Source organism: Euleptes europaea, chromosome 14 (assembly GCF_029931775.1).
Source record: "Euleptes europaea isolate rEulEur1 chromosome 14, rEulEur1.hap1, whole genome shotgun sequence".
NCBI classification, from domain to species: Eukaryota; Metazoa; Chordata; class Lepidosauria; order Squamata; family Sphaerodactylidae; genus Euleptes; species Euleptes europaea.
Window position 1 is genome coordinate 13,342,307 of NC_079325.1, and position 23,913 is coordinate 13,366,219.

The 23,913-nt window shown below is 48.0% G+C and overlaps 1 protein-coding gene and 1 non-coding gene across 4 annotated transcripts in view; one reads left to right on the forward strand and one right to left on the reverse strand.

Annotated features, from left to right (window-relative positions):
• The window catches only part of FLI1 (Fli-1 proto-oncogene, ETS transcription factor), a 114,854-nt gene that overhangs the window by 80,156 nt on the left and 10,785 nt on the right, over positions 1 to 23,913 (reverse strand). The gene's annotated exons all lie outside the window — the stretch shown is intronic.
• TRNAA-AGC (transfer RNA alanine (anticodon AGC)) lies at positions 1,241 to 1,309 on the forward strand. The gene has a single exon. It is a non-coding gene; the product is annotated as a tRNA-Ala (tRNA).

Sequence of the window (23,913 nt, forward strand, 5' to 3'; positions counted from 1 at the left end):
GTCCCTTCCAACTCTATGATTCTGAGGATTTGACAGTTCAAAACCCTCTGCTCAGAAGTCAGTTTTTCCCACCGAGTGCCTTAGGAAGCATGTTTAGGATTGCTGCAGCCTTCCAAGCCATTTATATGCCTGGTTATTTGAAAGTTCAAGGACAATAATATAAAATAAATGAGCATATGACTGACGCCTGGGGATTAGATTCCTAAACAAATTTTCTTGGAAATGAGTTTGGTTTAGAACAACGGAGCTAACGTACAAATGAATACAAAAAGGATTCAGACTCCAGGGACAGCACGCAGCCTGGTAATCATGGCCATCACCAAATGTTACTCTGAACAAGTATACGGAAACGATGCTTGTGAGGTACGGCAGATGAGCGGCATCTGAAAACTGCTGTATCACAGGCCTTGTTTTTGACCAGAAACATATGGAGAGGAACGCCCGGGCCAATGAGTTTCACATGACCAAATGGGTTTTCAAAACAGACGTGCGTTTCCATCCCCTCTCTTTGTTTAACAGCAAGAGTGAGTTTGTGCTGTAAATAAGCAATCGGAAATTATAAATGGGAACACATCACGCTCCCCGCTGCAGTGAGAATCGGGGCTCTCATCGCCCTGTCTCAATGGTCCAAGTTTGTTGCATTTGGGTTTCCCACTAATTTCAGCAGCGAAGGTAGCTCTGACTGGGAGTGCCTTCCTTTGAGGCACAGAATTCAGACCACCCCATTCCCAGATGGAGAAGATATGGAGCCAGTGTGGTGTAGTGGTTAAGAGCAGTGGTTTGGAGTGATGGAGTCTGATCTGGAGAACCAGGTTTCATTCCCTACTCCTTCACCTAAGCAGTGGAGGCTAACCTGTTGAACTGGATTTGCTTCCCCACTCCTACACACGAAGCCAGCTGGGTGACCTTGGGCAAGTTACAGCTCTGTTAGAGCTCTCTCAGCCCCACCTACCTCACAGGGTGTCTGTTGTGGGGAGGGGAAGGGAAGGTGATTGTAAGCTGGTTTGAGTCTCCCTTAAGTGGTAGAGAAAGTCGGCATATAAAAACCAACTCTTCTTCTTCTAATACAGTGCATTCATTGGAGGGCCCACACATGTATGATTGCTAGATTCATGAACCTGCTAGAGAATAAATCCCAATGAGATATAAGCCCATATCCAGATTCTTTATTTGCACTTAAAGGGGGGAAAGAGTCAATATTCTTTTCACACTTCACAGGGGCAGCATCCCATGGGGTGGGGCTGTGGCTCAGTGGTAGAGCATCTGCTTAGCATGCAGAAGGTCCCAGGTTCAATCCCTGGCATCTGCAGCTAAAAGGATGTGCCCTGACCTGGATGGCCCAGGCTAGCCTGATCTCGTCAGAAGTTGGAAGCTAAACAGGGTCATCCCTGGTTACTACTTGGATGGGGGACGACCAAGCAAGTCTAAGGTTGCTATGCAGGGGGTGGGGGTTGTCATCCCATCACAGCTGAAGCAAAGACACCTCTGAATGTCTCTTCCATTGAAAACCCTATGTGGTTGTCATAAATTGGCTGCAACTTGACTGTACTTTCTACCACCAATAGATGATGGTGAAAGACCTCAGCCTGGAACACTGATCTGATTCAGTATAAGCAACCTTCATATGTACATATATGTACACAAAACAGGAAAAGATTAACATTCAGCAGGGGAATGATACAGATGTATAATTTCTGAAGTCCCAAAACATTTTGAGCAGTTACTTCTCATGCAAAGGATCACCAATCAATTCTCTTTCGGTTTCCCCCCAATGAAGAGCTAACCACTCAAGGTGAGGACTTGTCTTTCACAAATGCGTCTTCTGCTCCTGTTGGATTTTCATCTCTTGCTTTATCAACATTTCGACGCCAACAAAACACATATTCTGTTGATTTGTCTAAGGCCATTTTTGCATGGTAATTAGCAGCGCATTCCAGGCTAAATTGCCCCACATATTTTTTTGAATTTTGCACGCTGAACTGTCATTCCGGAAGTGACTGTGAAACCGGCGATACCTGCTTCACATTACTAAAAAGCCCATTTAACGCAACCTTTGGAGTTTGCCTCGAAGAATCCCCCTCAAGGAACCATGCAAAACAACAGAGGTGTGTTAGCTATGCATATGCTAACGTCTATGCAAACAGGAACAAAGGAGCAGGCGAGTGGGGGGTGGAATTGCTCCTTTCGCGTCGGGACCGTGAATAGGCATTTTTAAAGTCGCATTTTAAAAAAGAGCCTTGAGCGAGCATCAAAATTGAACATGCAAAAATGGCCTAAGAATCTAAACATACTGTTTGCAGGAAGAAAAAAGCCCTTCAAATGCAAAACATTTTTAGAGAAGCCCGAAAAGAATCATGCAATCAGATTTAAAATCTTGTGTTATGTGGGGATATGATACTAATATTCCAATCATCAGTGCCTTAGAACATAATTGCCACCATAACTTAAGGCTTCCCTTTTTTTAAAAAAAAGCTCAGATTCCCATGATCTTTGAGCTATTGAGGGGTGCCTAAGGCTGCATTCTTCAACATTATTTGGGAACTCCGAATTGCTATGCCACATCACTGAAAAACCCACTTAGTCACCTGCTGGTTTTGGAAAGCTCACCAATTGTTTCTCTCATACCATCAAGATTACCTGCCCTACACAGACTTCACAAACTGCTTTCATAAGAGGAAGCTGATCTTCTCAGGCTACTGAATTCGACATCCAACATCAGTTTCCCTCCGTTGTGCCACATGCATAGCGGTGGAAACCAATCAGCCATGCTCACTAGGTATTAATTGTGTGTCTGTACTGTTTGGCCAGCATTCACTTGGAGACTTCTTAAATCAGGAGGCTGCATCAATTGCTTAAATCAATTGCTGCATGAGGGACAGAGGAAGGGAACAAGAGAAAGAGCCAGCATGGTGAGAGAGTATCAGACCATGTATCAGAGTATCAGAACCTGGGAGCCCCAGGTTCGAGTCCCTACTCTGCCATGGAAGCTTGCTGGGTGACCTCGGGCAGGTCACATACTCTCAGTTTAACCTACCACACAGGGTTGTTTTGAGGATGGAGACAGGGAGAACACTGTAAGCCACTGGTGGAAAAAGCAGCGCATAAATAAATAACTGGTGTACACATGTTAGAATGCACACACGTCCCCTCCAAAGGGAATTTACTCCATCCTTAAGCAACAGTGGAAACATAGGGCCGCTTAAAGCATATTAGTTAGGCCACTGTCCTCTTGCTCTTTAAATGTAAAAGTGCCATCAGTGGATCGCAGGGAGCAAAGCTTGATTTAAGTCAACTGCACAAAACTCCCTCTCTAAATGAGGTGTGGACAAGACAGCACAGGTCAGGGATACGGTTCAGAGGATGGAGGCAAGATGGCAGACAGGCCAGCAACACCGTTCTGAGGCTCTCCCACAGCTTTGATTTTAATTCTTGTTAACTCCTTTTATAAAGCTGTCTGAGCAATTCCCAGCTGTTTAGAATTTGTAAGGATACGGTTCGGATGGCAGAAACAGGCTCCAGACCACAGGACAGATGCAGAATGGACTTTGAGGCTGGACCAAGAATGAACGGAAAGGCAAGGTGTGTGGATAGCTGCTCTTCTCCCTTCGGGACAGTGCAAACCGTTCCCTGCCTGCCCTTTGAATGATCTTCCCTCCTCCATCCGTTATATTGCGGCGAACCAACTTTGCACCGGAGAGGAGCTGCCAGCTGCAGCCAAGTGCCCGTTACCGTTAGGACTTTGCCAGGTGCATCCAAAGGAGGCTCCTGTTTGGCAGGGGCCAGCAACGTGACTCACAGCCTACGGCCTATCTCCCGAGGCCTTTTAACAGTGAGGCCGTACAGAAGCTGTTATTGCACTTGAGGACGTTTCTCACCACTGCAACCACCAGCGTAAGCTGCTGGCAAACAATCTGAGCTGCTTTTCTAAATATATCAGTACTTTTTTTTTAAGTCACAGATGTTTGCCGAAGGGCTAAAAAACCCTTATCTGGATAGGGTAAGCGCAGGGATCGGACGATTTGTAGAGAAGAGTTTCATTTCGTGAAGATATTAAGAACATAAGAAAGGCCCTGCTGGATCAGACCAAGGCCCATAACGCCCAGCAGTCTGTTCACACAGTGGCCAACCAGGTGCCTCTAGGAAGCCACAAACAAGACGGCTGCAGCAGCACCATCCTGCCCGTGTTCCACAGCACCCAAAATAATAGGCATGCTCCTCTGATACTAGAGAGAACAGGTATGCAGCATGACCAGCATCCATTCCAACTAATAGCTATGAATACCCCTTTCCTCCATGAACATGTCCACTCCCCTCTTAAAGCCCTCCAAGCTGGCAGACAAGATATTGTCTGCCAGTCCCTCACTGACAGGTGCAAAATGGTTGATTGAGGTTGGATCCTGGACAGATGAACACATGAAGTTGCTTTATAATGAATCAGACCATCAAGGTCCATCAAAGTCAGTATTGTCTACTCAGACCAGCAGCAGCTCTCCAGGGTCTCAGGCAGAGGTCTTTCACATCATCTACTTGCCTGCTCCCTTTAACTGGAGATGCCGGGGATTGAACCTGGGACCTTCTTTGTGCCAAGTAGAGTCTCTGCCACTGTGCCACAGCCCCTCCCTGATCTGCAGGTGCAAAATGGGGAGCAATTTTTTGTGAATTTCCCAATGCAGCTCCCTCTTCATGCAGTTCCAGGGGGGGGGCTGTCCCCCAGGAGAAGCATTTCAGGGTGCAGTGGGCGGGGAGAAGCAAGGAAGCCATGCTTCATGGGTAAACATAGAATCACAGAGTTGGAAAAGGCCATTCAGACCATCTAGTCCAACCTCCTGCTCAATGCAGGATCAGCCTAGCATCCCCGACATCTTACCACCTGCACTAAATTTCAACAAAATCCACGCCATAATAACCTGCACATACACAAATCTGCAGAGGATAGGACTTGCAATAATGGGTGTTAATTATGGGCGTAAAGGTACCCACTGGACATTAGGAAAAATATTTTTTATAATGAGAGTAGTTCAGCAGTGGGATCGGCTGCCTAGGGAGGTGGTGAGCTGCCCCTCGCAGTTTTCAGCCAGAAGTATGGCACCTCTGTGTTACACAATGGGTAGCAACCAAATTCAACACAGAAGGGCTTACAAAAAATCACAACAACACAGGTAAAGATTCACAACAAATGTACATTACAATTCACTTCAACATCAAAATTCACTTCACATCAAAGAATCACTACAATACTTATTTCTATTTATCCAGTGATGAATTCAAGTACACATGCTTCCACAAGCATCGGTGTGATCCTATGGAAAAAAGAACAGAACTATTGACTCTGCTTGTTGTTATTGGCATACTCCCTGTGTTATAAGGAACTATACTTGAATTCATCACTGGATAAATCGAAATAAGTATTGAAGTGATTCTTTGATGTGAAGTGAATTTTGATGTCTACAGGTTGATGTGAATTGTAATGTACATTTGCTGTGAATTTTTTGCAAGTCCTTCTGTGTTGAATTTGGTTGCCTTGCAGTTTTCAAGCAGCAGCTGGACAAACACTTGTCAGAGATACTGTACACCAGGGGTGTCAAACTCATTTGTTATAAGGGACGGATATGACATAAATGTCACTTGGTTGGGCCGGGATATGCCCTACTGGCACAGGGGGGGAAATGATCACTGTTATTAAAAAGACCTCAGGGCTTCTGTGACATCAGCAACCATTACACCAACTTCCAGCCATCTTGGTGACTTATTCAAAGAATCATAGGGTTGGAAGGGACCATCAGGGTCATCTAGTCCAACCTCCTGCACAATGCAGGAAATTCACAACTACCTCCCCCACACACACCCAGTGACCCCTACTCCATGCCCAGAAGATGGCCAAGATACCCTCCCTCTCATGGTTCCCATGCTTAGCATCCTATCAAGGAACAACAATGGCCATGCTTCACAGGCCTGGAAGCAAAGGGTCGTTAGTTGAATAGAAGCATCTGGGATGAGCAACCAAACTGTTCAGCTCATCTTTATGTTGAGGTTTGCATCGGGATCCTCACATCTAATGGGCATTTCTATAGCATCTCTGTGCAGAAGGGAAGAGAGCACTGTGCTGATCCTATAGCACCAGTGACCAGCAGTCCTCCCTACAAAAAACAGCAAAACCCTAAGGTTGTTGTACTGAGGAACCTCAACTTCGCCAGCTTCCCTTCCTCTTCTCTGAGGTCATCAAAGCAATGAAAACACTCAATCCTTATCACAGCATCTTAGCATAAACTTTATCTGCATAGCATAGCCTCCCCAGGCCAAGTCTCTTGTACATTACCATGCTATGAATCCCATTTAGCATCAAACAACAACAACAACCCAACAACAACAACCAAGAATACAATTTTTTCTTGATGTTACAGGCATCAGCATATTTATGCAATGCACAGATTTTTCAACAATCAGAACTGCATCTATGTGCGTGGAACACATCTCTGACAGTTTACATGACAAAAAATCTGATCATGTGTCACATCACACCTTTTCTAGGTGTATAGCTAAGGCTTCTTTAATGTAATAATGTGAGCACAGAAAGACATATATACAAGCATGTCTATATTCCAGGAGCTGGGATCCCTTTGGGGCACAATCTCCATGGCAAACAGGAGTTTGCTACTACACATGTGGATGTGTGAATGGGACATAACTATTTCAGACATCAATTGCACTCAGTTTTTCCTAAGACTTACTTCTTTGTAATTACCATTTACCCTGACCTGAATAGCTAGAGTTGCCAACAGGTGTGGGGAAAAAATCTCCTGCCCTTTTAGTAGAGGCTTAATGGGATATTATTCACCTCCATGCCACGAAAAGCTTCAACTGCCTATTTTCATGTATTAAACCTCTATTAAAGGGGCAGGACATTTTCCTCCATGCCTCTGGATGGCCCAGGCTAGCCTGATCTTGTCAGATCTCAGAAGCGAAGCTGGGGCAGCCCTGGTCAGCATTTGGATGGGAGACCACCACTAAAGTCCAGGGTCTCTAGGCAGAGAGCAGGCAATGGGCAAGCCACGTCTGAAGGCCTCTCGCCTCAAAAGCCCTGCGGGGTCGCCAGGAACCGGTTGCAACTTGCCAGCAAATAAATATATACATTGGGAAAAGTCATCATTTATCATAACCGGTCCGGCAAATTCCACAGGCTCCCTTTGGCATGCAAACCCGCTCCAGTTTACCCTTCCCTGACCAGGAGGCCGGTCAGACATGTGTAAAAAAGGGAATTGGGAGAAAACGAATGCGGTTAGAGACCAGGAGGCTGACTAGGGAACTGGGCCGCCCTCCAGCAAACGGTGGTTAGCAGACGAATAGCTGGAGCCTTCGTAACAGCCAGCCCGCTGCCAGGTCACCATCCGCCGCACGTTCCTCGCCCGCCCTCCCTCCAGGGTGGAACTCGTGCACTTGTTGCCGTCGAGGGGAAATCAGGCAGAGCTCTCGGATCAAGCCCCCTCAGCCCCCCCCCCCGGGCAAGTTGAGATTCTGCACAGATCAATGGTGGTGGTGGTGGTGGGGGGGGAGAAGCTGCTGACACCCCGCCCATGCAATACAAATCTCCCCTCCCCCCGATCCTCCAAACCCGAAACGCGCCCGGCGTCTCCCCTGCCCGGCTTCGCCCTCCTCGGTTTCAGTTCGGGGCTGCGGCCGAGCGAGGGATGCCAAAACACCAAAGGCGCACACTTTCTCCCCTGGGCCAGATCCCGGGCAATCCGGGTGACCCCCCAGGGAAACAAGTGTCCCCCTCCCCTCTAAACAGCTGCCAGTGGCCCCAAATGGCTGTAGGATTGGGGCGGTGATTGGGGTGCGGGGGGGGGGGCAATTCTTTTAATCAGCAACCGGCTCCCGACGGCGGGTGGCTATCAGACGGTCGCGACCGCGAACTGAACGCGCGAACGGGGAGTCGTCTGGACGCGGCGGGACCCGCGGCGAGATCGGGGCATCTTCCAGGGCCACCCTAGGCAGAGTTGCTCCGTTCCGCATCGCATCGCGGCGCTCCCTTCCCACGCCAAACGAAGCCACCGGGCCGAGCCCCGGGCTTCAGTCTCCGAGACCGGCGAGAAAGGTCAGGAGAGGACCGGAGCCGCTCCTGAACTTCTGGCCGGCCAACCCACGCAGGCAGTCTCCGCAGACACGCTCGCCGTCTCCCTCCCGTCGTTCACACCAACGCGAGCCCCTCTCCGTGCTCCTTAACCCCACCACACCCCCGGTTTCGATCCAGTCCCGAACGCTACAAAAGAAAAAGGCGAAAAGGCGCCCCAGCCCATCGTTTCCCAAGCCTTTCGCCCTGTCCCTCACCGAAAGCTCCTCCAGCGTGTTCTGTCTCCCTCCCCACCCCCGGCAGTCCCGATCTGCCGGTTCACGAGGGGGTGGGATGCGCCAGGACTCCCCCCCACACCCCAAGAATCGCTAACGGGACCCCAGCAGAATCGCAAAGCCCTCGGGGAGGCCGGCGGGGCCAGCTGCAAAAGGCGGCGGCGCCCAGCGGGGAGGGTCGCGCTCTGCCCCACCCACGGGGCCCTTTTGCAAAAAGCGGTTTGCAAGTAGCTCGGCGGTGGCACAAGCCGAGGGAGGGGGACGGGACCGGAGGGGGGGGGGAGAAGAGAGATGATGGAGGGAAGAGAAAGGCCGCGCATCTTCTCGCCTGCAAGGAGTCAAGCCCCGCGCGCATCCCCAAAGTGCGCAAACGGGTCTCCCCCCTCCCAAAAAAGCCCTCCCCCGGCGCCCCACGCGTCTCCACCCTCCCGTCTCGCCTGGTCCCCGCCGCCGCTTACCTTAATAGTGCCGTCCATTTAGGATTCCCAGCCGACGGCCCCGCTAGTCCACACATTGACCCGGCTTAGGTTCGCGACCGAAGGCAGCCCCCCTCCAAGCCCCCGACTTTCCCACCCACCCCCCTTCGGGCCGGCGACCGCCGCTCTCTGCCCCGGGCTCGCGGTTCTCCTCGCAGCAAAACGAAAGAGAGACAACAGTTAACCGGATGAACTTTTTTCCCCCTGCTAATTTTGGGAAGTGAAGTCACTCGAGGAGGAAACTTCGGGCCTGACGAAGGGCTCCTGCCTCCTCGGTCCCAAAAAAATAAAAAATAAAAAAAAAAAGGCGATCGGGGAAAGGACCGGGGCGAGGGGGACAAAAAGCCAGACAGGATATTTGCTCCCGTTAGATAAGAAGCGGAACAATAGCGGCTCTGCGCCGCGGTCTGCCGCGCCGCAGCTGAACCGGCCGGCCGAGAGGCAAAGCAGCAAAAATTACTAATATTTCTCTCCGCTATGGGGCATCTCGAAAAGGTGGCGTCCAGGGGGAGGGGAGTCCAAGCCCGAGGCGCCAGGCGGCGCGATCCTGAGCGGGGCTACTCGCAAGGAAGTCCACTGCGCTCGCCGCTCCCTAGTCAGGCTGGCTTACAGCCGCAGCCTGAAATTTCCGTTTCTTCCCACACTTTTTTCTTTTCTTTCTTTTTTTGAAAAGCTAATGCTTTTTCCAGTCGCGCACATTTCGGGGAGGCGTCTGTATAACTCGGTCCAGCTTCTTGTAGTTGGGGGGGGGGGAAGATGTCGATATTAAGCTTTGAAATTAGAAAACCGCCACTCAACAGCCTGTTTTTGGCATCTAATTTTTCTCTCTCAACTGTTTGCCAGAAAAAGAGCAGCTAAGGTAAGGGGGGGGGGGGGAGAGACGAAGCAGCTGTTTTATTTAGGGGCGTACCTCTCTGTGCAGATGAACGGTTGTTTTGTTTTTTTTAGCAAACACCATAGCCATGAATATAGCATGTTCAATAGGTTTTGGGAAACGGTGTCCTCCCGCCCCCACCAAAGATTATGAAAGCTTTAGGGATGTTTATCCGGAAACACGTCCATTTCAGCTCAAGGGGGCTTACTCTCAAGTAACTGGGCACAACTGCATACGCTTTAAAAAAAAAAGTCATAGGAAATGGTTCCTATATAGAAACAGAACCCCTCCCCCCCTTAAGACAAAAAGAGCAACGCAACCCCAGTTACAGTACTACCACTCACAAGTACCGGGGTTTGGCTTTTTCTACCATCCCGTTGCAGGTTTTGAAACGACATAAGGAAATACATCGTGGTATAGGCGTTTTCGGGGAAAAACAGATGTCTGGCGCTTCCAAAGCATTTCCAAGCTGAAACGGGAGGTCTGTGGTGCGTGGGGGAAAGAATGTAACGTTTTTAAAGGGTTTGAGAGACGTTTCCCAGACTGGGTGCGATAAGCCTCAAAGCTAGCCTCGGAGCAAAAGATACTCCGAAAGATAGTGACGCTTGCTGACTCCCCAGGAAATAAATTCTCCCGAATGTGGGGTCTGACAACTGCAAGTGAGTAGGGCTCACTCCCTTTCAAAGAGTTGCGGAAAGTGCTTGGCGTGCAGAAGGTTCCCAGGTTCAATCCCCAGCATCTCCAGTTAAAGGGACTAGGCAAGTAGGTGATGGGAAAGACCTCTGCCTGAGACCCTGGAGAGCCGCTGCCGGTCTGAGCAGACAATACTGACTTTGATGGCCCAAGGGTCTGATTCAGTAGAAGGCAGCTCTATGGGTTCATGCAGGGGTCCTGCAACTTTGCAAAGGCGACCCCGCCGAAATGCCAGTCTGGCTGCGTTTCACGGGGCGGCTATGCTGAAATAAACTCCAGATCTCTGAGCCAGTCAGTGGTAAACGAAAGTTCCAGATGCTTCTTTCATTGAGGTTTTATTTCCGCCTGCTTGCTTTAGATTTTGTGTGTGTGTGGTGACAACAAGTAGCCCTCGCTTAGTCTATGGCTCAGGGCGGGCAGGCAGCGCGCTGAAGAAACGGGGCATGTAACGAAGGCCGATCCTATGCACGCTTTCTGGGAAGAAAGTCCAACCGACTGCGACCGATCAGCCCATTGAACTGTGCGTAAGACCTCAGCCCGGCCGCTGAACTCAGCGCCGCGCGGAGCCTGGCCACGTTTACTCGGAAGTAAAACTCTCTGTGCCAAACGGAGGTGGTTGCCCCAGGGGACCTACTTCCAAGTAAGCGTGCCCGAGGCGATCCCGTAATGCCTGGGGTGGGGGAACGAAGATTTCCTTCCCCCCCCCGTCCCACCCGTTATTCCAGAAGTTCTCAGGATGGTTAAAAAGCCCGTTTACTCCTGCGGACCTGCCACCAAACACCCTCTTTGCTGCGGAAGGTACATCTGGCCAGCCCGGGGAGCCTTTCAAAAGGCAGCGCCTGCTCCGACCCCAAAGTGACATTTATTTCTTGCCGGGATTTCCCCCCCCCCACCCCCACCCTTTAAAGATCTGGACAAACTCCCCAAACACTATAAACTTTTTCCAGCAGACAAACCAAAGCGCTCCTTCCCCCTCCCCAGCCCGAAGTCCGCCACAACACGCAACAGATCAATCGCTGTCGCGCTATGGATGGGGGGGGGGGGTAATTGTGTACATGGTAAATGTACATGGTACAAAATGTCGCTCGCTTTTCCTTTCCAGGATCTCCCTCCACTCTCAGAGACGGGTTACCTTTTGCAAGTCCAGACTCGCCCCCCCCCCTTTTCTGGATTGTGGGTCCAGCCAGGGTGACCTGGGAGGGGAGGGGCTGTGGCTCAGTGGTAGAGCATTTGCTTGATATACAGAAAGTCCCAGTTTCAATCCCGGGCATCTCCAGTTAAAGGAACCAGGCAAGTAAGAGATGTGAAAGACCTCTGCCTGAGACCCTAGAGAGCCGCTGCCGGTCTGAGTAGACAATACTGACTTTGATGGACCAAGGGTCCCAGTATAAGGCAGCTTCATGCGTTCATGTGACCTACAAGAAGAGGCCAGAGTCCCTCCCCCCTCCTTGCTCCCCTTCCCTAATAAGCGGAGTTGGGTTTTGATTCGGCGGCAGCAGGGAATAGATGCTGGCCAGCGATTCCAGCTATCCAAGAGGCAGCAGAGACACCGGCTTACAGCCGCCCCCCAGTCCCTCCCCTCCAAAAGGAGCCCTCATCAATTCAGCTTCAACCTGCCCAGCCCCCCTTCAGACGCCGGGCGAAACGTGACTAGACCTGGAGTCGTGGGCTCGCGGCTTGCAAGCGATTGAGGTTGTCTCCAAACCGGGAGATTAGGAGGGGGGGTGTGGGTTTGGGGACAGAGCGTCCGCCTCCCCTCCCCTCTCTCCTACGCGCCCCCCCCCCTTCTTGTCTACTTTACAATCCAGCCCTGGGTCTGCAGCGGCGTCCCCGGAGATCTGCACATCTGGATGCTGCTAGCGGGGTCAGGTCCCCCTCTGCCTGGGGCCACTGGAATTGGCATTCAATTAAAAGGAATAGCGGTTAACCCTTCGCTGCCCTCCGCCTTTCCTTGCCCAGACTCCCCCCCCCCCACGTTAGAACCACAAGGAGCGTCTCCAAGGCCAGGAGTCGCTCTTTTTCCAAAATCCCAAACTGCTTTCCTAACGTCTTGCAACCCGACCCCCTCGATCCAGCGGTGGGCTCTACTCTCAAGTCGAGAAGATGCTTTAGAGCCTTAACCACTGAGCTATAAAAGACGGGGGGGGGGGGCGGGGGCGTCTGTGTGGCGTTTGAACCAGAGACTCACAAGACATAAAGTTTAATAAATAGGACGACGACAAAGGTCAGCTCCGAGCTACCCGGGTCACTTCAAGAGAGGGCGGGGTCTGGGAAAGGTATGATTGACCCCTGGGCGACCTAAGAGTTGGGGGCCATTAAAAGTCGCTGGTGAATTCCAAGGTCTGAAATGGACAGGGTTTATGTAAGGAAGGGGAGAGGTGGGCGGGAAGGGGAGAGGTGGGCGGGAAGGGGAGGGGGACGTTTTGAAATTGACAAGGAACTCAAGGGGAGGGGGATGGCCACATCTGAAAAAAAATAAAATTTTGTTGCTGGTTTTCAAGATTTTGGTTCTGCATTTTATTTTAGAACCAGAAACCTTCACCAATTTCCTTTGGAAGCCTAACCCTTAAACGTGAGCATGGACAGGTGAAGCAGAGAGAAAGATTCTTCCCACCACAATTAGTTAAAAAGATGGGAGATAACAGAAAAGAATGAGATTGGAACACAGGGCTTCCTTGTAGGGCTTTTCTATCTCCCCATTTTTTGTGGGGGGCGGGCTACATTACCCTAGTAAAATGGGGCGGGCGAATACCACTTAGTCTGTCCGGTTTTCGGTGTGTCTAGATCAATCGGTTACGCACAATGCCTGCTTCTTTCTTTCTCCACCCTGAAATCAACGAGATCCACGTGCCCGGCAGAGGACAGGATCGCCACCAAAACGAAATAGAGAAATTATTACAGATTGGAACGAATCCCAGTTGGGTAGCCCTGTCAATCGATTGCAAACTTGGAGCGCCCTTGTGGGCCCGCCTGCTCAGATGCCTCTCGAAACGCTTAACCAGTCTGGTGAAAAACTGAATAAAGCGTATCAAAAGGGGCAGAATTCTGAATTCCAGATGCTGGGTCCGGTGGTTAAATTGTTGGGTATAATCGACGCACTGGAAGATTGTTGACTGGGTGGGCTTCAGAACGCAAACCCTGCCGATATGGACTCGGGGGTGTTACCTATGGCCGTCCAGGAGCAGTTTTGGGGTGGTTCTCGATTTGCAAATTAGCATTGATGACTTTCGTTTACCGATTGTTGTTGGAGCAGCTGGATAGTCCAATGTTCGACTGAATAGGGTTAACACCCCCCACACACACACACACACACACTGGGGGTAGGAATGGTCTTTGGGGGGTTGTTCGTCCCAACGCAAGATACATTGGAAGGAATAGCAAGTAATTAGTCAAATCACCTAGAAGGAAACTTCTGTGCCTAGCTTTTTGTTTTTTAAGGTAATTTTCTGGGCCTGTTGCTTTCTTCATAACACACAAGCTGGATTCTGATGCAGAGTTAAATACACCATTCATTGGGAAGGGCGGGGCAGCGGTGTGCCTAACTGTATGGGATCGCTAAGATCCTAATAATTCACAATGGGTTCTTTTTATCCTGCCTCTTCCCTTCCAGCACAAAAGGGGTTAATTCTTTAGGCTGCAGGAGGATTGACATTTGATTCAGGAAGAAATTGTTTGACTTTATGGCTGAAATTTTGGCCTTTTCTAAAGGAGATAATTGCCACGAGATGGTCTTTCTCCCCCACTGGTCCCTCTTTACATGAGAACATGGGGCATTCTGTGTGTGTGCAGATGAAATTTACTTCCAAGCAAGTCCTACAGAACACTCCTGCGCAAACCTGCACAAGATCAGCCTGTGACTACATTTATCTGGAAATAAGTTCCAGTGACTGCAGCCAATATTTACTGTTCAGCAATGATTCTTAGGGTGAGAGCCCTACATCATTATAATTGTGTGCTATTATTTATTATATAGTAAAGAGTGTTGGACTAGTATCTGTTGAGACCCAGGTTCCAATCTCGACTCCTGCCACGGAAGCTCACAGGGTGACCTTGGGCCAGTGGCACACTCTCCACCTAACCTACCTCACAGGGTTGTTGTGAGGATAAAATGGAGGAGATGAGAATGAGGTAAGTTGCCTAGGGTCTCCATTGGGGAGAAAATGGGGGGGTATAAATGAACTGAATGAATGAAAATTAAAATGCCACTCCAGACCTTTGCATTGATTGCCATATATAGAGAGTCACACAGAGGAACATGGAGGCTGCAATCATCACACGCTCATTTACTTGGAAGTAATTCACTTTGAAGAAAATGAGACTTGCTTTTAACTAAAACATACACAGGATTGGGTAGTGCGTCTGGTGAAGCTGCCTTGAGATACCTGGATTTAAAACAAGCTGGGAAGTCCAGAGGCGTTTATTGTTGTTATCTTTATGCCATGAATATACAGGCCACTTTGCCATGTCAGAAGCAAAAAGGCTCTCTGCATGCAAGGAAATTACAGTAGGAAAGTGGCCAAGGGAGAAGAAGAAGGGAATAGTGCATGCAAATAGGTTAGGTTCCTTTAAAAAGACTGGGAATGAGGGGGGCAGGGTTAAAATCCAAGCACTGTACATTAACTGTGTTAAATCGTATTTCTGGCAGCAAAATGGGCCATTCATTACTTATGCCGCCATCCTAAACACATTAGGTAGAAATTAACTTCTGTTGGAAGCATTCAGCCTTCGTGTATTTAGGATCCAGGGCTAAGAACATAGGAACAGGACTGGTTTTGAGTTAGTGTGGGTCTGTGAAATAAAAGCAGCAGGTGAGATCCTGTTGTTTTTTTCTTCACATCACCAGGCTACGCATGTCTACTCAGAAGTAAGTCTCACTGTGTTCCGTGGGACGTGCTCCCAGGTCATTAGGCACAGGACTACAACCACAGAGATGTATTCCCCACTGTTTTGTTTGTTTTAAACACACACTCATATATTGTACAAGCAATGAACATCAGTCATAAAAGCAACCTTGTAATATGACAAACAAACAAGGATTTAACTGTTCAGTGCCGCTCGAGCTCAGTCTTCAGCCTCATAAGTGAATACATAAGCGAATGTCAGAGACTGGTCAGGTACAATTAATTAAGTAATCAACTTAATCTATACACTGCCTTTCTGCCAAATGGGGACCCACAGAGAGCTAGTGTGGAGTAGTGGTTAAGAGAGGTGGTTTGGAGCAGTGGAGAACTGAGTTTGATTCCCCACACTTCCACATGAGCGGTGGATGCTAATCTGGCAAACTGGGTTGGTTTCCCCACTCCTTCACATGAAGCCAGCTGGGTGACCTTAGGCTAGACACGGCTCTCTTAGAGCTCTCTCAGCCCCACCTACCTCACAGGTTGTCTGTTGTGGGGAGGAGAAAAGAAGGTGATTGTAAGCCGGTTTGATTCTTCCTTAAGTGGTAGAGAAAGTCGGCATCTAAAAACCAACTCTTCTTCTTTCTCCTCCTCCTTCTTCTACATTTTTCTTCTCCAGTTTATCCTCACAACAACCCTGTGAGGAAGGTTAGGCTGAAAATGTGTAACTGGCCCCAGATCACCCAGAAAGCTTCCAAGGCAGAGTGGGGATCCGAACCTGGGTCTCCTAGATCTTAGCCTAACAATCTAGCCACCACACAACACTGTCTTTCCAACAGAGGAGATTTCTGCAGAACATCAATAAGAGCATCACTGCAAAATTTCTGTCATTCTGGTATTAAACACAGAAAAGACGTCCTGTTTTCCTCTTAATGGACTGACATTCTAAGGACCCATTCCTTAGGGTACATTTGCTCTTCTCTGGTGGCGCAAGTTTCCCAGTACTGATGCCAAGCTAGTACGTGGGTGCTTGGATAATGATGCACCACCATCTTGCCACAGGGTTCCCCCCCCCCCAAATGAAGGCCCCGATCATTCCTTGGACTGGGAAGTTTGTCTGATCGCTGTGTTAACCTTAGCTGTAGTTACTTAGCAAAAAAGCAATTCACACATGTTCTGAGGCACTGCCTCACCGTTATTATTTCACATATTCTCTTCTGGGTCTTATGTCAAACTGCACTTTGTTGCCACCCCAAGTTGCTTTTGCGAACAGATTGGGGATCTGGCTACAATCCTTACCAACGGATCCAATTCTTCCTTCGCTATTTTGCTCAACCACCCCACAATTGCTGAAAAGCTAAAGTGGAGGGGGCGGGGGGCAGAGAAAGGGGAAAAAATGGAAGCCCAGAAAACCAGACTGCAATGCACCAGCTCCAAATGTCTGGCCCCTCGCTTGAGGCCATAATTAATTTGAGATTTGTTTTTATTGGAGAACCCAGTCTCGTCTGGCCTTAGCCAAACAAGACTCCAGCTAGACCCTTGATGCGCTTGAATGAAATGGAATATTTCTCTCTAACTTCTCTTCAGGCATCCGTGCCTGCTTTGAATTTATTCCTCAGACTTCATATATTTGGAGATTTGAAGGAAAGATTTAAAGCTTGCCCCCCCCCCCCAGTATCCACCTCCCCGGCAGAGGGGGGGGAGAGTAGCGGTACAGCAGACAAGACTATTAGAAACTACTGCGTGTTTTCTTAAAGGTGTACTTTTCTCTAACTCTCTCCAATAATGGAACCTTTAGAAGGTCAGCTGAGTTAGTGAATTACTGACAGGGATTTGGTTACTTGCGTTCTGGTGTCTGGAAAAGCAGGAGACTTGCCGTGTTAAACCTCACCCCTTGTGCCTCTCTCTCTCTTTTTAAACTGTTTTCTTTTAACAGCTTCATTATGTTGCATTTTCCAGGACAAATAAGCCTGTTCTTTATATCTTAAAAGACAGATCAAGAAAGCATTCACTAGAGCTCTCAGAAGAAGACACAGACTGGATAAGGACGAGAAACCTTTTTTTCTTTTAACCGGAGTTTTCTAAAACTGCTTGTCTGGACAAAACAAACAAACAAAAATAAGAAAGATTAGGTATAAACAGGCAGACATATTTACACGGTAAAGATCACATGTTAATCCGCACTGCTGACTCAGGAAAGCTGATGGCTTCCACGTTAGACAGTTTTAAGATTTTCTTAGCAAACTGCCTGGTACTTTTACTGCCCTAAAAGGAAACCTGAACGATTCAGAAATGGTGTACTTGAATCAGAGCAGATCCACATAGCCACCTTTTCCTCATTGTCCTGTAGAGCCAAACTTGACCTTATGTGTGAAACTCTAGTCTGATGGCTTGGGGGAAAAAGTGGAACAGTGATTTCCAGTGGAGCAGGACCCTTGTTCCAGCACCCTCCCCACTCCCCACCAATCTTCCACCCTGGGTTTCATAGGCACATTTGCCTTCACGAGCATGCATCTGAAATCTTGCAAGGGAAAGGCTTCTGGAGTGGGCGCAATTTATAGCAGGGAAATGCTGGACCCAGAAAGAATTCTGTGCCCCCTCACCCCTCCTGACTGTTCTGCCATCAAACAGGTTTACATCATCACCAGCAGCACTGAAGAGTTGTTGGAGCACTCCATCACAATCCCTTAGGGCCATCTGGGAAGACCCCCCCCCCATTGAAGTCTCGGCTCCCCATTTTCACATCTTTTCTGTTCTCTCCGCTGTAGCAAGTCAAATTGGTGTAATTGTAGCAGAGCCTCCTCAGTGGTGGCTCCAGTCCTATAGAACTCTTGATTGTAGGAGGCCTGCTTAAGGCCAAGCTTCATGAGGAAAAATAAAAGCTTAGGCAAAAATTGTATATTTAAGGGGGCCTTCTGTGATTATCGTTTGGGTTTCTTAAAATATTGGGATTTCAGCTTTTCTGCAGACAACTAGAAGCTTTGGTGTAAAGCTTCTATTTTCGTATGTAAAAAACTGATAGAATATGGTTCTGATACTAAGCAGCCTTGATCTTCAGAGAAAAATGGACAGAAGTCACATTGGCTAAAAGATCACATGAAGATGGACTTTCCATCTATTTTTTGGGGGGCTCTCTGCTCTCCTAAATTGCAAATTTACAGTGGGTACTGGAACATATAAGAGCACCACTGTGGTGGGGCTAAATTCACCTTGGGTGGATCAGGTTTTTGGGAGGGGGGCAAGCGGGCAATGCTTCTTTGTGTGCAAATTTGATGATAGTCCTATAGAATTCAATAGGAAACATTGAGAGTTGACCTTCTTTCCCTTGTGTAACTCCTGGGTTCTAATAGCTGGTCAGAACAGAGTGACAGAGAGACAGACCCTTGCAATTGACTTACACACCCACATAAAACACACACAATACACAAACATACACAACATTGTTAGAGAGCCAGCCCGGAGTAGTGGTTAACAGTGGACTCTAATCTGGTGATCTGGGTTTGATTCTCCATTCCTCCACATAAGTGGTGACTTTAATCTGGTGAACCAGGTTTGTTTCCCCACTCCTCTACATAAAGCCTGCTGGGTGACCTTGGGCTAGTAACAGTTCTCTCTGAACTCTCTCAGCCCCACCTACCTCACAAGGTGTCTGTTGTGGGGAGGGGAAGGGGAGGGCAGGGTAGAAGCTTAATAAAACAAATAAATAAGATTATTGTAAGCCACTTTGAGACTCATTCAAGGGAGAGAAAAGTGGGGTATATGAACCAACTCCTCTTCTTCTTCTCAGTATGTAAGAGCTGTTAAGTCACAGCTGAAGTATAGAGACCCCAGCAAGGGGCTTCCAAGACAAGTGAGAAGCAAAGGTGGTTTGCCATTGCCTTCCTCTGCAGAGTCTTCCTTGGTGGTCCACCTTCCAAGTACTGACCCTGCTCAGTTTCCAAGATCTGACAAGATGGGGCTATACCAGCTGCCTTTCCTCTCCAACATTATATATGATTAGCAAGATGCTAAATGCCTCTATAGAGCACAGTGTTCTATCATGATGGAAGGGATTAAAAGAGAGTTCTTTGCATAGCACATACTATAATTCTGTTTAATTATAGTCTACTTATGGGCTCGTTATAAGAAGGAGGAGGAGGAGGAGTTGGTTTTTATATGCCGACTTTCTCTACCACTTAAGGGAGACTCAAACCGGCTTACAATCACCTTCCCTTCCCCTCCCCACAACAGACACCCTATGAGGGAGGTGGGGCTGAGAGAGAGTGACTAGCCCAAGGTCACCCAGCTGGCTTCATTTGTAGGAATGGGGAAACAAATCCAGTTCACCAGATTAGCCTCCGCAGCTCATGTGGAGGAGTGGGGAATCAACCTCGGTTCTCCAGATCGGAGCCCACTGCTCCAAACCACCACTCTTAACCACTACACCACAGTTAAGTCAGCAGTGGCTTGATGGTGCACACAAAAAAAGTTGATTTAGGGCATCTGCTGATTTTTTATAAAAGTTTTGGATGGCGGTTTTGACATTAATCTAGTAGAGTAGATTGATTGTATTGTGGAGGCAGTATCTTGCCTTCTGTTTCGGCGAGCTTCCGTAGCAGCAGGGAAATTCAAACTTCGGTCTCCCAGATCCTAGTATGACACTAACCACTACACAATGCTGGCATAGCACAATAAAAAGGTTCTTCCCCCCCCCCACCCCAATAAGTAAGTGTTGTACCATTTGAAGTGCTACAGAAATCACTTGTCATAATTATCACTCCATTGACCTCTCATTTGTCATTTTGCTAGGAGTTCATCATGCTATGAAGCTCAAAACCAATAGCCTGGAAGTGTCAGGACATGTCAGTGGCTTTAATATTTTCCCTTCTGGTGCATAAGTCAACATTTCTGGCTATTAACAATTCCCCTCCTCTGGGGGAAAAAACCCTCTTCTCAAAACTTCCAGACAGGGCAATGCTAAGAACAAGTCAAATATTGTTTCCCTCTTCCCCAGTTGCTTTCCTTCCATGAATATGCTTCTTTGTGCCATACCAAAAACATTATGGCAGTATGAAAATCCATTTTAAAAAAGCAAGAAATCATGTAACAAACTATGATTTCTTTCTTCTCATTTCATTTGGGCAGAGAATAGGTCCCTTTTCAAGCTCAGTGGACTTAAAACTCCCTACTAAAGAATCCGGTTGGAGTAATTTTCAGAAGTGGGAAATGCTGAAATCTAAGATAACAGATTTTTGTATTTATCAGTATTTTTTTTTGTTTTTATTCACAGCAAACCCTCAAAGAATAATCTCACAGCTGTTTCCTTTTTACAGGCACAGAAGTGTAGCCGAGCTCCAGTAATTTGCCCAAGTCAAATGGGAGGAGTCTAAATGAATCAGAATTTGAACCACACTGTTCTGTATTCCAAAACCGGGCTGCCAGCATGGAAACAAAGTCCCCTCTAGGATCTCTCTTCCTCCTCAACTGAACTGGGATTGGAATCACTGCCTCTGAGCACGCACAGAGTATATTTCACTAGCCTAAAAGAAACCATAGCCAAAATCAGGAACCATGGTTGCAATATAAGGGTGCTCATCTTGGAGGGATTCAGCCCCCCCTCGCATTTTAACCATTAAGCAATAGATTACTTGTAGCTCAAAGTGGGATTCAAATGGAGACCAATGTGTGTTTGCAGGGAAGAAAAAAAGCTATTTATCAGCACTCAAAATCTTGCCTAGTGTGAAACAGGAAAATCCACTAGCAAACTATTGCTAAAATGTATCAAAAGTACATTATTTGTTCAGAATATTTCTATGACGCCTCTTCAGAGTTCCTCTCGATGCGGCTTACCGTTAAAAAACAACAACTACTACTACTACAGTTATCCAGCATGTGCAAAAACAGTTTCAAAAGCAAGTAGCCACAACTTAGCAGACAGGTCCTGCAGTTGGCTGAGGCCTCCGCCAGAGAGAGCAAGGATCCATCCAGTAGCTGGAGGCTGGGGTCTGACTTTCAGACAGCAGCACTAAGGTCCAGGCCACCGTCTGGGTTTGGCTAGGCTGTCGGGTTGCAAGGTCCCTCTCCACCACCGGCGGAAAGTTTTTGGGGCAGAGCCTGAGGAGGTGGGGTTTGGGAAGGGGAGGGACTTCAATGCCACAGAGTTCAATGGCCAAAGTGGCCATTTTCTCCAGATGAACTGATCTCTATTGGCTGGAGATCAGTTGTAATAGCAGGAGATCTCCAGGGACGGAGTACCTGTAGGCTGGCAACCCTAGTAAGGGAACTCCTGCCCCTGCATTCCATTGCCCACCCTTGCTCCAGCAAGCAGCATGGAGAAAACTACAGGATCCGAAACAGCGCCCTGTGAAGTTGTGACATCACATCCAGCTGTGTAACCAGAAGTGATATCACAGCATTGAATCTAGGATTCACCTGCACTTCAGCCAGTTAGGGCTCGATTGAGACCCAGCGGTGCCAGGAACTACACACAACAGCCATGATCAGGGTCTGATGCAGGAGCTTGGGCTGCAAGCCTCACACTTTGCCGCTCACTGCCTCTGGTTGGCTCGCTAGCTGGGGGGAGAACATGGAGGGCTGGTGTTCTGGGCTCTAGCCCTACAGGCAAGAGGGGCAGCTGTGGCAGGGTTTGGTGAGCTGGCACCTTCCTCCTGAGTTGAGATCTCAGAGTCCAGTGGTTCTGTGTATGGGCATCACTTGAACCCCCTGATCTTCCTCCAGGGCAATCCCTAGCTAAGGTTGCCAGTCTCCGGGTGGGGCCTGGAGATCCCCTGGTATTACAAATGATCTCTGGACTACAGAGATCCCCTGGAGAAAATGGATGTTTTGTACCCTGATGAGGTCTCTCCCTTCCCCAAACCCCACCCTCCCGAGCCTCTACCCACAAAATCTCCTGCTATTTTCCAACCTAGAGCTGGCAACCCTATCCCTGGCTCCTCCTGGTCATTCTCTGAAGAGTTTATTCCTGAGTCTGTTGGGTTAGTTATGAAACAGGTAAGTCGGAACTCTGCTGCTTCATTTTAATAAAGAACTCAAATATGCAAACAGATATCAAGTATTATAGCAGCCAATAACAAACATTAAAATCCATATACCAAGATGATTTGACCAAAATGGAGCCAAGGATTCTCATGGGACACTGCACAAAAGGCAACATATGATAGAATTATATTGTCTCAGCAATCTCTACAATTCCATAATATATTCCAGTATCCACAGGATAGGGCTGAGGATATTTGTACCCCCACTTCCCCCCATTGATATTTATACCCCACTTTTCTCCTCAATGATTCCCCAAAGCAGGTTAGATCATCATTCTCCCCTCTCCATTTTATCCTAACAACCACAACCACCCTGTGAGGAAGGTTAGGCTGAGAGACAGTGTCTTGACCAAGGTCATCCAGCTTCCATAGTAGAGTGGGTATTTGCACCTGGGTCTTCCCAAATCCTACGGGGTTACCGCATTATGTATTCCCAGCAATGTATTAAGAGTCTGGAAATGTTATAAAAAATATGGTTTTAAAAGGGTTTTTGGATGCCACGGCTAAAAAATGGTTGGAAGAAGTCTTCACAGCTGAAGGGGCCAAACAAAGTGCGAACAATATTTTTTATAACGGTTTCAAACTCTTAATACATCGGTGGGAATACATAGAGAATGCGAACAGTATTTTTTATAACAGTTTCAAACTCTTAATACATCACTGGGAATACCTAGTGCGGTAACAGCTCTAGTCTTGAACCATTACACTGCACTGGCAACCTTTCACAAGTAGCTACAGAGATCATGGTAAAGACAACACTAGAGCTCAATTGGAGGTTTCCAAATTACCTAATTAGTTTTTTAAACCACAGTTCTGTACTAGTTTTCTAGAACACATGCGCTGCATTCAGACATCACAACAAACAGAGGTTTGTTCATGATGGGCACACAGGCAGCTTGCTCCTTTGCCCAAAGTATGATTTGAGGTTCCTTGGTTTGCAAAACCTTGCCTCAAACTCCAGTTTACCACGATATCAGAATGTGGAAATCTGGACAAATCAGACTTTGCTTCCTCCCCACAAACCAGGATTCTCAACCTCAGTTAAATCCCGTGTAGAAATCCAGTTGGTGGGGTGAAAACAAAGTCTGATTGGCCCACGGGACTGCTGTTAGACATCAAGGTGGAACAGGATTTCATCGCCGGCTTCCCAAATTAGAAAGCTTTCAACACACAAGAGAAGGAGAGCACACCAGCATGAGATGAGATCGAACGGCATTTGTGCTATTCATGGAAAAGCAGGTTTGTTGCAATGACTGAAGGTGACCCATGAGACAATCACATGTTCACACAATGATGCTCAAGAGGTGTGTGGCCATTAGCATGAGGCACCTATGCAGAACACAAAACTGTCCTGACAGGAGAGGGAAAAAGCAAGAGGCTTAGACGGGAGTAACTCTGTTTAGGATTGTACTGTTAGTGTAGCCAATTACCTGCTGGTGGCAGAAACCCAACCCAGACATGACATCATCATACTGGCTGACTCTCTAGCATTTGCCCCAAAATGCTACGTTTAAACCCTAACCCTAAAGTTTATAGCAAATGCTACAGCTTCACCCCAGCATGGTGACATCTCTTCCAGGTCATACCAGAAGTGATATCATTATACTAGGGATGCCACTTGCCCCCCCCCCAAAAAAAAACAGGAAGTACCC